General features: G+C 43.0%; 1 protein-coding gene across 6 annotated transcripts in view; it reads left to right on the forward strand.

Annotated features, from left to right (window-relative positions):
• LOC145533266 (putative serine/threonine-protein phosphatase 4 regulatory subunit 1-like) overlaps positions 1-14,501 on the forward strand; it is a 74,366-nt gene that overhangs the window by 26,236 nt on the left and 33,629 nt on the right. For 2 of the 6 annotated variants that reach the window (XR_014073959.1, XR_014073958.1), the window contains one exon: positions 8,014-8,127. The exons of 2 other annotated variants lie outside the window; for them this stretch is intronic. The gene's annotated coding sequence lies outside the window, so the exon portion shown is untranslated. Of the gene's footprint in view, positions 1-8,013; positions 8,158-14,501 lie in introns of all 6 variants that reach the window. 2 more of the 6 variants (XR_014073962.1, XM_081560344.1) reach the window with 1 other exon arrangement.

Genomic DNA, 14,501 nt, shown 5'->3' on the forward strand with positions numbered 1-14,501 from the left:
CTGAAAATGTGAAAGAGCCTCATTTTCCTGATTGTCACAATTTGTTGTTGTTCAGTCGCTGAGTCGTGTCTGACTCTTTGTGACCCTATAGACTGTAACTCTCCAGGCTTCCCTGTCCTTCACTGTCTCCCAGAGTTTGCTTAAACTCATGTCCATTGAGTCGGTGATGCCATCCAGCCATCTCAGCCTCTGTTGTCCCCTTCTCCTCTTAAATCTTTCCCAGCATCAGGGTCTTTTCCAATGAGTTGGCTCTTTGCATCAGGTGGCCAAAGTATTGGAGCTTCAGCTTCAGCATCAGTCCTTCCAGTGAAGATTCAGTGTTGATTTCCTTTAGGATTGACTGGTTTGATCTCCTTGCTGTCCAAGGGACTCTCAAGAGTCTTCTCCAACACCACAGTTCAAAAGCATAAATTGTTCTGTGACTTCTTTTCGGTCTACCTCTCACATCCATACATGACTACTGGAAAAACCATAGCTTTGACTCTACACTTTTGTCAGCAAAGTGCTTTTTAATACACTGTTTAGGCTTGTTATAGCTTTCCTTCCAATGAGTAGTGTCTTTTAATTTTATGGCTGCAGTCACCGTCTGTGGTGATTCTGGAGCCCAAGAAAATAAAGTCTGTCACTGTTTATACTTTTCCCCCTTCTGTTTGCCATGAAGTGATGGTACCAAATGCCATGAAAGTTGAGTTTTAAGCCAGCTTCTTCACTCTCCTCTTTCACCCTCCTCAGGAAGCTCTTTAGTTCGCCGTCACTTGTCACAACACCGCTTCACATGTCCTCTCCCCAGTGGCTCCTGCTATGACCCAGTGTCTGTTCATGACGGTCTGGACTCTCTCCTTTCCCAGTGGTCCGTTTCTCTCCCCTGCAACCAGAACCACACCGTCTTGATTACTATAGATTTGTAGGAAGTCTTTATATTTGATAGAGAAAGAATTCAGGCCTTGTCTTTCTTCTTTGACATGACTTGTTAATCTCAGTCCTTTACATTTCCATATAAATCCCCAAATCAGCTCATCAGGTCCTAATAGAGCAAAACAAAAATAACACCTATTAGGCTTTTGATTGGGTTCACACTGAATCTTTATGTTGATTTAGGGAGAATTGCCCTCAATACAGTATAATATTTAGACTTCCAATCCATAAACATGGTATATCTTTCCATTTACTTAGGTTTCCTTTAATGCCCTAGTAAAATTTTGATCATTTTTCTGTAGAACTTTTGTGTTCTTTTGCTAGTGTGGTGGTGGTTTAGTCACTAAGCAGTGTCTGACTCTTGGGATTCCAAGTATGGTAGCCCACCAGGCTCCTCTGTCCATGGAATTTTTCAGTGTATTTTGAAGCAAATCTAAGATATTATATAATTTTATCCAATTAAAGACATAAATCTAACTGCAATATCATTATCACACTCCACAAAATTAACAATAATGCATCCCAATTTCCCCTGACTGTCTCAAAACACCTTTTTATAGTTGGTTGATTTGAATCCTGATCCAAATAAAGTCCACACATTTCATTACATAGATGTTGTCTCTCAAGTTTTTTTTTTGTTTATAGTTTTTTTTGTGTGTTTGATATTAAATCTCTTTTACTGTCTCATTGATTCTCCCTCTCATCATCCCCCTACATCACTTATTTGTTGAAGGGATCATTAGTCTTGCAGAATTTTTCACATTCTGGATTTGTGATCATTATTCTCATGGTGTAATTTAACGTGTTCCTTTGTTCTCTGTATTTTCTGTAAACTGAAAATTAAACCTTGGAGACTTGATTAGATTCTGCTTGAATTTTATTTTTTTTAAAAAAAACAATACTTCATATGTTTTTTTGTGTACTTCTTGTTACAAAACATCGGGAGATGAGGTCTGATTGTCCCACTCTCCGAGCTGTTAATATTGAGCAGTGGGCACAGGTGTTTGAGTCTTTCATTACAAAATTCCCCACCAAGCTTTCTTCTAATGATTTTGGTGGTCACAAGTAATCATTGCTTAAATCTGTTATTTCATTGTCGTTGGAAAATGGTAATTTTCTTTCTATTGTCTGCGAAATCTGTAGGATGGCCCCATTTTCCATCCTGTTGTCGGCTCTTGTTGCCTTTTCTCTTTGTTTTCCCCAGATAATTCTTTCCAGAGGATTATCCATTTTATTAGTTGTTTTGAAGAATCAACTTTTGCCTTTGAATTTCACTGTTGCATGTTCATTTTCTAGTTTTCTAATTTTTGCTCTAATCTGTATTATTTTCTTCCTTGGAGTTTTTTATTTTTTTTTGATGGGGATTTAATTGCCGTTCTTTTTCTTACTTCGTCTGAGGGATGCTTAACATTTTGCTTTTATGGTCATAGCATTTGCATTTTACATTAAGTACTGTATTAAGTATTATGAATACTTAAGTATTGTATTAATTGTGTCCTCAAGTTCTTATAAGTAATGTTTTCATTCCCTTTCAGTATGAAGTATTTTTAAAATCCATAATGATTTCTCCTTTGACCAATGAGTTATTTAGAAGTATGTTGATTAATTTTGAAATATTTGAGAATTTTTCAGGCATCTTTCTGTTACTTGATTCCGAGTGTAAGTCTTTTGTGGTCAGAGAACAAACTTTGTGTGATTTCTCTTCTTTAAAACTGTTGAGACTTGTTTTATGGCCCAGAGTCTACCCTTACTTGTTGACTGCTTCACATGCGCTTGAAAAGAATGTGCAGTATTTTTGGGTAGAGTTATCCTATCAGCGTCAACTGGGAAAGTTTGTTGAAAACATTATTCAGGTCTTACATATCTTCATCTATTTTTGTTTTCTCGTCCTGTCAGTTACTGAGAGGGGTGTTGGGATCTGTGACTTCCCGACGTTTCCTAAATGAGCATATGTGTATGTGAGTGTTTTTGTGTACACGTGTTGGACATCTGGAGAATCCCATGGACAGAGGAGCCTGGTGGGCTACAGTCCATGGGGTCACGAAGAGTTGGACAAGACTGAGTGACTAACACATACATACACACACACACACACATTGCACATTGATGTATAAACATTTTTTTTTGTTAAGAAATGGGTTCATACTATATGTAAAATTCTTTTTCTTGTTTTTTCTTTTTATATATCATGGACATCTTTCTAACTCAGTGCATTTCAATAGGTACCTTTAATAATGATTGTATAGTAAGCCAGTGTATAGCTACATCCTAATTTATTTTAGCTTCCCTCTTCTGATAGGCACTTTGATTGCAATTCTTTGCTTATATAATACTGATTGATGGCTGACTTGCTAGAGGGCCCAGCGTGAGCCAAGTGCCAGACTGAGCTTCATGGATACAGTCTCAAGATTTCACTTAAGCTTCCTCACACTTTTCTGAGGCACACAATTGTCCTGTGTTCTTTCAGGTCATCAGCACAACCAGCAGTGAGAAGTCTCGAGGCTTATGCTCATCCAATGTGACCTCTCTAGGTCATTCCAACATCAAGCAGCCAGGTTCTCCAAAGTGCTGGTGCCAGAACAACCATCTGTTTGTGTCTTTACTCCGTCACATTCTGTATTCACTGCAGGGTCTGTGTCCCTGCTCCAGGGCCCTCTCTTACTGCTTTCCTGGCTCCCCTTAAGAGGGCAGGGCCCCTGGGACCACTTGAGGCTGGATGCACTGCTGTGTATCCATTCTGTGGCCCTACAAGCAGATTGGCGATCTTGGCTGCTTAATTTCCCAGGGAAGGCTGCCATCAATGTGGTCCAGTGGAATGTAATCAGGGGCTTGACAGTGTCTGTTTTGGCTTCCCCAAAAATCCCAGCTGCCAGATCTTGGCCTTGCATCCTGGGTGTTGGAGGTTGTAGGGGTGCTGTACCCCTCTCCCTGGACAGGTCTAGTCGGGTGAAATTTCCTCCTGGACTGCCTCTTTGCATTCCACATTTCCATCATCTTTTTCTGAATATCCTGGTGGGTTTTCGACTTCCGCTGTTCTCCAGTGCGTGGCCGGAAATGAAACAGAGACAAGTTTTATTTCTAGGCTGTCAGGGACCCAGAAGAGCAGGCAGCGACTCCTTTCCGTTTGCTCAAAGACACCTCTCAAAGAGTCCAGGCCCTCCTCTCAGGCATCCCACGGCCTCCAGGCCACCGTTAGCCACTGATGATTGCATTGACTTCTCTCATCAGTGTCTTTGTTTAAAATGCCTTTATCAAGGCATACTTTTCATGCACTAGAACCCACTCACTTAAAGCGTCCCCTGCAGTGAGTTTGGGGTAAATGTGTGCACTCACATTGTGCACCCATGGTCAAGGGTGAATATTTCCATCCTCCCTGTGTCCTTGTTTGTTCCTGCTATCCATCTCCCCTGTCTCACCACCGCTGACCCAAGCAACCACTGATCTGTTTTTTGATGCTAAGGTTTTGCCTTTTTAAGGATTTCCTGTAAATGGAATCATGTGGTATGTAGTCTTCTCTGTCTGGCTTCTTTCACTTAGCAGAATGCATTTGAGATTCTTTCTTGTTGTCTCCAGTAGTTCTCTCCTTTTTGTTGCTGAGTTGTGTTCCATCGAATGGATATTCTGTGTTTTGACCGACATGGAGATTTTTCCATTCTGTGATTGTTGTGAATGCTGATAATGTGAACATTGGCCTACAAGTCTTTGTGTGGACATATGTTTTCATTTCATTTGGGTAAATACCTAAGAGGGAATCTCTGTGTTGAATGATAAGTGTGTATTTAACTTTTTGAGAAACTGCCAGATTGTTTTCTGAATAACCTGCGCTATTTTGCATTCTCACAAAGTCTGAGTTCCTGTGGTCCCTATCTTTGCCCAGCACTAGGTATTGTTATTATAATTTTAGTTCTTCTCGAGGGAGTAGTGTTACCTCATTGTGGTCTTTTTTGGTCTTTGTGTTTTGTCTTTAAACCTTCTTGTGAAGTAAATTTAGATTCATAGGATTGTTGTCAACATCGTAGAGAGCCAGCATCCTTTAACACAGTGGTTCTCAAACCAGGGTGGGATTTTGCCCCCGATAGGCATTTGACAATATCTAGATGCTGATGCTGGGAAAGATTGAGGGCAGGAAGAGAAGGGGACAACAGAGGATGAGATGGATGGATGGCATCACCGAGTCAATGGACATGAGTTTGAGCAAACTCTGGGAGAAACTGAAGGACAGGGAGGTCTCGCGTGTTGCAGTTCATGGGGTTGCAGAGTCAGACATGACTGAGAGAATGAACAACAGCAATAATAGTCATTTTTGATTGCCACATCCTGGGGAGGTGCAGCCAGGGGGCAGTACTGACACTCAGGGGGAGGCCGTTTGAGATTGAGGTGGCCATCAGATGTCCCTTTGGACCTTTTCCTTCTGCATTTGCTGGTCACTTAATTCCCTCCCGCTGTCATGGGACCTCTTTTTCAAGTCTGTCTAGGCCTGAGGAATCTGTCAGAGAAGGAGAAAAAGGTTTTCTTTTGTGCATGTGGACAGTTTTGACCTCCAAAGACTGCCAGCCTGGAGGATATGGGTCCCCTTGCTAGAAGATGTGGACCCATGTTGAATGACCACCTTCAGACATCCCTTGATGGGGTTTTCTCCCTCTGGATGGAGGTGCCCCCTGATTGCATTACCTGCTTGGAGCTCATGCCAGAGTGAGCACACGTAACTGTGTGGACCCTTTCGCATCTCCACTGTCAGGTTATGGCCCGAGGGCTCCTTGATATCTTCCTGGACTTCAGTAACAATGAAGAAGACGTCCTAATAGTAATGAGGATCGTGGTCAGATTGTCAGAAGACGCAGGTGTGTACAGGGACTGGAGGCTTCTATTTTACCTTGTGCTTTTCCAAGAAATTGTGTATGAGCTTTGATAGCTAATTTAAAGTAAAACCTGTTTATTAATTGAGAAACTATACACAGTGTCTAACCATGAGTAGATTTTTGTCATGAAGAATGGCCTCTTAGTTGGCATCAGATTATCCTTATTTTTAGAAGATTAGAATGACTAAGGACATGGAACAACAGACTGGTTCCAAATCAGGAAATGAGTATGTCAAGGCTGTATATTGTCACCCTGCTTATTTAACTTACATACAGAGTACATCACACAAAATGCCAGGCAGGATGAAGCACAAGCTGAAATCAAGATTGCTGGGAGAAATATCAGTAACCTCAGATATGCAGATGACACCACCCTTATGGCAGAAAGTAAAGAACTAAAGAGCCGCTTGATGAAAGTGAAAGAGGAGTGAAAAAGTTGGCTTAAAACTCAACATTCAGAAAACTAAGATGATGGCATCTGGTCCCATCACTTCATGGGAAATAGATGGGGAAACAGTGGAAACAGTGAGAGACTTTATTTTTTTTGTGCTCCAAAATCGCCGCAGATGGTGACTGCAGCCATGAAATTAAAAGATGTTTGCTCCTTGGAAGAAAAGCTATGACCAATCTAGACAGCATATTAAAAAGCAGAGACATTACTTTGTCAACAAAGGTCCGTCTAGTCAAGGCTATGGTTTTTCCAGTAGTCATGTATGGATGTGAGAGTTGGACTATAAAGAAAGCTGAGCACCGAAGAATTGATGCTTTTGAACTGTGGTGTTGGAGAAGACTCTTGAGCGTCCCTTGGACTGCAAGTAGATCCAGCCAGTCCATCCTAAAGGAAATCAGTCCTGAATGTTCATTGGAAGGACTGATGCTGAAGCTGAAACTCCAATACTTTGGCCACCTGATGGGAAGAACTGACTCATTTGAAAAGACCCTGATGCTGGGAAAGACTGAAGGCGGCAGGAGAAGGGGACGACAGAGAATGAGATGGTTGGATGGCATCACCAACTCGATGGACGTGAGTTTGAGTAAGCTCTGGGGGTTGGTGATGGACAGGGAGGCCTGGCGTGCCGCAGTCCATGGGGTCGCAAAGAGTCGGACACAGCTGAGCGACTGAACTGAACTGAACTGAAGGACTCTGAATGCTGTTTGTCTTGGCAGTAAGGCCTTTTTGTATTTTGTGAGTTTTGCCAGACTCCTGGTTGCTAAGAAATACCAAGTCAAAAGAAGTCCTTTGGATTAGAACAATCCCAATCATTAGTTTCCCTCACAATCTTTGTAGGCTAATCTTGATTTTTCTTTCTCTTTGTACCTCTCCATAATTGCTATCTTGGAAGGAAAGCACACTGCCTTATGGTAGATACTAAGACATTGTCCACCTCCTCCCCCCACCCCCTCAAGCACAGAGAGTTGAGATTAGTAAGATGAGTGACTAGTGGAGCTGCCAGTATTGACGGCTGCTCTGTACCCCACACTTGCCCTCTGCATTTATAATGACCGGTGAACAGCTTCAGAAAGTTTCCAAAATCTTAGGCTTGCTCTAGATTTTGATCATTTCACTAGAAAATAGAAAAATAAGCCTTCCATATAGCTCTCATATTAGTTTAAAATATTCATATATTTTCATGTGACACAATGCTTTTAAAAAGGCCCAAGTGGATATTTTGAGTCCTTAAATGGATTCTCTTTGTAAATGAGTCACCATTTACAGTGCTGAAGCAATTATACATTTGTGTTAAATTTAATGTAGTATATTGGAGCTAGAGCCACTCTTTTGTTTAATGCTGTGCCTCTGAAGTAATTGGGATGCGTGGATTGTGGGGGAGCACATTTATGAAAGAATTGTTTATAATGTATACATTCTGGCTAGAGTTTAAATAAGCACAACCCATAGGTCTGGCATATATGCCATTAGTTGTAATGGGTTTTGGACGCTGGCCCGGCACGTAGACCTCCTGTTCCCACCTCGATTTATATATGGCTTGTTATAATAGAGTTGTCATTCTCTCTTCTTTTTATGTTTTTATATTGCCCTATAGCTTATTAGCTTTTTAAGCTTGTCTGTAGCATAAACACTCTAAATGGGAAATGATTTTTAAATTGCATTTGTCTAATTTCCTTGATGAAGTATTTTAGTAAGAAAAGCTTAGAAACTATCAGTATATACTGTATAAGATGCTTGGCTTATTCTTATATAATTCTTTTGTTTATTTTTTTATTTTTATTGCCGCAGAGCCCACAGTGTGGACTGAGCTGATGGAGCAGATTCCTCCTCTTGCCGTTTTTCTACAAGAAAACAGATCAGATTTTCCAGTGGTTGCTCTCTGAATGCCTCATACCCATCATGGTGAGGTACCTCACAGGTCTAAACAATAAGGTGTGAAAAATTACAACCTCAAGGTCTCTGCAGCAAATTTTCTTTCGTCTTACTTTAGCTGATATTCATAATTCAGAAAACAGCTACTTAGGATTTAGTGACTTCAGAACAAAAGGTCTGTTTTTGTGCAGTTTCTTTAATCACATAGGAAAGTAGAAGGCATGCATTCTTATTATCATGAGCTATTTCTCTTTTTTTTAAAAAAAACTTTTTATTATGGAAAATTTCAAACACATCCAGTAGTCCAAGAGCTATTAAAATGAATGTCCACGTACTCTCCACCCAGCTCCAACTGTCATTAACATTTGACCAATCTTTCTTCATTTTTCTTACCCAGATAAAAGCAGTCCCCAGACATTTCAACTGTACATGCATTAGTATTGCTCCCTAAGAAATACAGACACTTAAAAACTCCCATAATGACAGCACCATTATCACAAGTATAAAAATTTTCAGTGGTTCCTTAATAATATCATCTAATATCTAGTCATGTTCAGATTTTCCCAGTTTTCTCATACATCTGCTTTTTGCACATTCTGTTCAAATCAGAATACTCCAAAGTTTCATATACTACATTCAGTTGTGTCTTTCACATCTCCTTGAATGTGTAGTAGTTCTTCCTCCCCTGCTATTTATTTGTTTAGGATACTAGGTTATCAGTCCTGTAGGGTTTCCTGCATTTGGGATCTGGCTGATTGCATTTCCAGTGCCATTTGAGATGTTCCTATATTCCCAGTGTTCCCTCCAATTTGGTGAAGTCGAGAGGCTCAGTCAGACTCAGATTTTTGTATAGTGTAGTGAGGACACTTTTTAGATGTTGCTGTATTTTCTTGCTGCATCAAATCAGGAAGCACAAAAGCCATGTGGTCACTGGATTAGATTCTCTCAGCCTTAGCTGTTTATGATAAAGTTCCTCATCGGCCTCTAAGCAGCCACTAGTGAGCCTTGCCCAGATCTAGGATTTTGTTAGAGGTTGCAAAATTGTGACGCTCTAATTCTATCATTCCTTCTTTTATTTTTTATTTTTATTGAAGTCCAGTTGATTTACAATGTTATGTTAGTTTCAGGTGTACAGCCAAGTGATTCAGTTATACGTGCATGCATATATATATATATATACACACACACACACATATATATATACGCACTATATATACTCTTTTTCAGATTCTTTTCCCCTATAGGTTATTGCGGAATGTTGTGTGCAGTAGGTCCTTGTTGGTTATCTATTTTATCTATAGTACTGTGTATCTGTTACTATCATTCCTTCTTAATTTAATAGCTGGAATACTTCTGTAAAGAACTTCCCCTGCAGCTATTTGGTAACCCGGAAAAACTGTCTAGGGGAGACATGTTAAATGTTTCACTCTCCCCCTTTATCTGCTAGTTTTTAGAAGAATTAGTTGGTGTTCTAATAACCTTCAAGGTTACCAATTAGGTTTTGAAAATTTATTTTGAGCATTATTATGAATTCCTGTATCTTAACATATTAGATATGTCTTAGTCTACCATTATTGTTTTTCTTTTTGATAATCAAATTGTCCTAGTTTGACCAGTGATGGAACCCTTCAAGGTGGCTCCTGATCTTCTTAATGTGACCCAGTAGACTTTGCTACTAGCTCACTCTACCTGGAATCAGCCATTTCTCCAAGGAACCCTGGTTCCTTTATGAGGGAAATGATAATACGAAGCCAGGACGTGGATACCAGAGGTACTCACTGTTACTGTCACGGCTTTTAGTGACAGAGCAATTTATTTTCTTAAAAAATAAAAATTCCCCATGAGTTTATATTGATATTTCCTACTCAAATTTAGGATCGTAGGGCTTTTGTACATGTATGCTCTCGCTTCAGTCATGTCCGACTCTTTGTGACCCCATGGACCATAGCCTTCCAGGCTCCTCTGTCCATGGGATTCTCCAGGCAAGAATACTGGAGTGGGGTGCTATGCCCTCCTCCAGGGGATCTCCTCAATCCAGAGATCGAATCTCCATCTCCTGCCTTGCAGTCAGATTCTTTACCACTTAGCCACCGAGGAAGCCCTATAAGGGCTTTTACTTACTTGATTTTATACTTGTATCTTTTTATTTGATTGTTTTTTTTACACAGTATAAATCTGTCTTCTTAATGGTATTTATGTGTGTATGGTGTATGTGTATCTGAAATAAAAATAGCAGTATTATTACTAACAGCCTGGTAGAATTACTGAGTATAGTTTACGATTTCTTTGCAGTTCTTTTGCTTTCAGGCTCTTTCCTGCTGGAGATGCACAGGCATGTTGCTATCAGTGTGCTTTAAAGTCTCTTGCGCTAACACTTCTTTTTGTGGTTAAGCTGCCATCTTGATACACAGTTAGGCTCATTTGTTTTCATTTATTTTTCATTTTTAGGGATTGCTTTAGCTTTTACATGTTGATTTAATTTAGGTGTGTAATTATTTAAAATGTTTTTACATGATTCTAAAGTCAAAACTGTAAAAGGAAGTACATTTAGAGAAATCTGATTTCCACTCCTGTCTCCCTCACCATCCTCTCTCTCTCCCCGCCACGGATGGCCATTTTTATTAGGTTTTGGGTTATCTTTGCCTTTAAAAATTACCCCCACACAAATAGCTCACAGCAAATACATGTACGTCCTTGTACTCTGTGCCGCCTTGTTCCTTTCTCAGACGTGAGCAGAGTACTGTGCCTGGCACTCTGCCCGCGGCCTTCCCCACTGTCGTGGGGTCCCCGAGGTTAGCCTGCGGTCGGCTGGGGAAGGCGTCCCAATGCTTTCTCCGTCATCACAGTGCTCCACTGTGCTTTACCCTAGACCTGACGCTGTGTCTGCCCTGTGACATGTTAAAATTGTTGCAGCAAGTAACCTTGTGTCATTTCTATTTCTCTCAGTTTATTTGGGGGATGGATTTCCACAAAGGCTAAATGTATTTGTAATTTTTTACATGCCAAGTTTTTTTTTTTTGGTTGTTGTCATCGCCAAGAAATTCTGTATTATTTTTAAAAAGTTGGTTTTATTTATTTTATTCTGGCTGCGCTGGGTATTCATTGTGGCCCATGGGCTTCTCTAGCTGTAAGAGTAGTGCTTAGTTGCCCTGAGGCGTATGGGATCTTAGTTCCCCGACCAGGGATCAAACCATGTCGCCTGCACTGAAACGTGGATTCTTAACCACTGGACCACCAAGGAAGTCCCAAAGAATTCTGCAGTTTTGACTTGTATTTCTTCCCTTGATCCAAGCATTTTTAAAGAGCAAATACTCCCCTCTAACTATTAGACAATATGCTAGGATTAGGCATAGTTTTTAAAGAAGTAAAGAAGTCATCCTGCCTGCACTCTCCTAACATCAGTATTTTGATTATTTTTGCATTTTCTCCTCGAAGGGCTTACTTTTTTTTTTATCCTCCTGCATGGGTCTAATCATAATGGGATGCGGTTTCCTCCATCCGTTCATTTGTTCAGACAGCTTCTGAGTGCCTATTATGCACCAAGCCTGGCGCTGCGTGCTGGGGATGAAGAGATGAGCAGGACAGGTTTTCTACCCGAGGAAGCTCATCTGCGTGTCACAGACGTTATACGTCTTTATCATCTCCATATTTTTAATTTTGTTTTGAATGCTTAGCTTTCTTTCAGCTTTTTTCTTGTCCTGTAGATGCAGTGAGCCTCATAAAAGGTGCAGTTTTATTTTTCTCTTGTTTTGTTTTTCCTTTGGATGCATTCTTAAAAATGAGGTTCTGCTGGATTGGGGGGGATTTGACAGTCTTGTTGACCTTTGTTCTGTGTCATGGTCACATGTTTGACTCCAGAGCAGGGAGTCACGGACTGTGGTGTGCTTCGGTTGTTTTTTTTCTTTAAGATATTTATATATTTTTGGCTGTGCTGTGCCTTCTCCAGTGCTGGTGAGCGGGGGCTGCTCTCTAGTTGTGGTGTGCAGCCTTTTTGCTGCAGTGCCTTTTCTCTTGTTGCAGAACATGGCCTCCAGAGCGCAGGATCGGTAGCACAGGCTCATTCACACCCCATGGCATGTGGGATCTTCCCGGACCAGGGATCGAACCAGAGTCCCCTGCATTGGCAGGTGGGTTCTTAACCACTGGACCACCAGGAAAGCCCAGGGACTGTGGTTTTGATCCTAGGCTCCAGTGTGGCTCCTGACACTCAGCCCCTGTCTCCTGAGGAGTCATGTCCACGGCCAAGAGTGAGCACTACTTGCTGTCAGCCTGTGCTGCTCACGCACCCCCACTGCCCTGGGTCACTGCCCCCGCCCCACCCCGGGGGTCCCACAACTGCCTTCTCTGGAGATGCCGTCCACTCTCTTACCGTCATTTCCCACCACCCTGAGCTTGCCCGCCCTAGAGACCTCTGTCTCCCGACTCCCTCTAACCCTGCCTTCACATCCTGTTGTTCTCAGCTGCTCCCTCTCTCAGCCCACCCACCCTTTTGGCCTGTCTCCACCATCATTCTCCATTTTTTCCCTGTGGGCCCTGCTCCCACCCTCACGGCTCTGCCCGCCCCTCCCCAGCCCGTTGCTTCTTCCATCCTGGTTGCTGATGGTGCATTGATTGGTGCCGTCACAAATGTGTGGGCTCCAGTTGGCGCTGGAATTGCGGTGCTGCCTGGCTGTCCTGCTTGTCCCTCCTCAGCTGCTTTCCACATCACCGTGGCGGCTCTTTCAGACCTTCGCCACTTCCATCAAGCCTTTTCCGCTCTCCCTGCCTCGCCCCTGTCCCCTGACCTTGCCTTCCCCTTCCCAGAGAAGACCGCGGCGTGCGGTCTTCATCCACTCTCGTAAGGAAGGGAACCATCGTCCACTTTATTCAGTCCTCCAGAACCACACCTGGGGGCCGTCCACGTCCTTCCTCCTCTCTTCTCCCAGGTCTAGTTGGACCCAAGTCTCCTTTGTTTCTGTGACAAACGCAAAACCCTGTGAGGACACCCCCTCTACTCCCGTCCGTCATCTTTAAACACAGAAATGAGATGCAGTCACAACTTACTGAATAGTCTTCACCCTCCTTACAGCCCTGAGGCACAGCCCAGCCTCCTCCACGGGCCGTCGGTCCCCAGCACACTGTGGACACTGCAGGCAGCCAGTCCCTCTCTTCTGCTCATGCTGACCTCCCCGCTCCTTGCACACGCCTCTCTGGTCCCCACAGCAGATACTACTCACCACCCCCTGCCACAGCCACCCTGTGGGCAGGCCCGCAGGTCCCCAAGGAGGCAGAGACGCAGGTTTTGCTGCGTGCGGCAGGGGGCATGCCAGCTCCCATCCGGCCTCTGCATTTCGGGCCTGCCTGCGGTTCTCTGTTCCTCATCAGGTACTTTTCATGGCCACTGAACATGCAGTGACTCTGTGAGTTAAGAAATTCACAAAATTGGGCATGATAGCAGTATTATCACCATGACTGCCGCGATTGCCAAGAGCTGCAATTTCTTGAGCTCTTGCCGTGTGATGTACACGGTCTTGTTTCCTCTTCCTACCCACCCCAGGGAGAACGGGCCCACGCGGAGTTCATCCTCGCTTTAGAGGTGAGGAGGCCAGGGTGCCAAAGTGTGCGCTTATGTGTGTTGAGAGTCCGGGCTCCTGAGGCCCATCTGGTGGAGGACGACTCTGGGATCGCCTGTTGTACTGGATATCATAACCGGTAGTTTCTCTCCCATCCTAGGCTCTGAGCCCCTGACACCAGGATCTGGATCATCTTTGTCTCTGTGACTGGGCACAGGGCCTGGTGGCTGGTGGGGTTTCAGAACTGTGTTGGCTGTGAACTCTCCCTTCGGTGATGTAGCTGTCCTGGCTACTTGTCCCTGCTCAGGGTAAGAGACGTCCCACCCCCTTTTCCGGTCTGATGTCTTCCTTCCCCTCATTGGTCTCTTGTCTTGTTCAGAGCTTTCCAGTCTCTCCCGTTGGCTTCTCTTCTGCTTATAACCATACCTAAGGCGCCCTCCTCTTTGGGGTCTTGACCCCCGAGCGATCGCACCATCACTCCTTTTCCAAACGTCTGTGCTGCAGCTGGGACCCCCAAGGGGGCTCCTGTTCGGGGCTCTGCTCTGCGGCTTGTGGTGCCGAAGCCAGTGAGAGGTCTCTTCCCACGGACTCAACTAATCTCATTGTGAAATCTAAGGTTTTTACTTTTTTTCAAAAGAAGTTTTAATTTTTTTTAAATGTTATAAAATATTTTAATCACATGGGAAGATTATGTCATAAACACCCACATACTCACCGCTCATATTCAGCAAGTGTTAACATTTTGGAGTTTTGCTTCAGACCTTTTTGTTTTTGTTATAGATCACAAATATGATGAGAACCACAGTGGGCCCTCCTTCACCCCAGTCTCCCTCTAATGTAGGAGACACTGCC

This window comes from Giraffa tippelskirchi, chromosome 13 (genome assembly GCF_054371585.1).
Source record: "Giraffa tippelskirchi isolate mGirTip1 chromosome 13, T2T-mGirTip1v1.2.pri, whole genome shotgun sequence".
Lineage (NCBI taxonomy): Eukaryota > Metazoa > Chordata > Mammalia > Artiodactyla > Giraffidae > Giraffa > Giraffa tippelskirchi.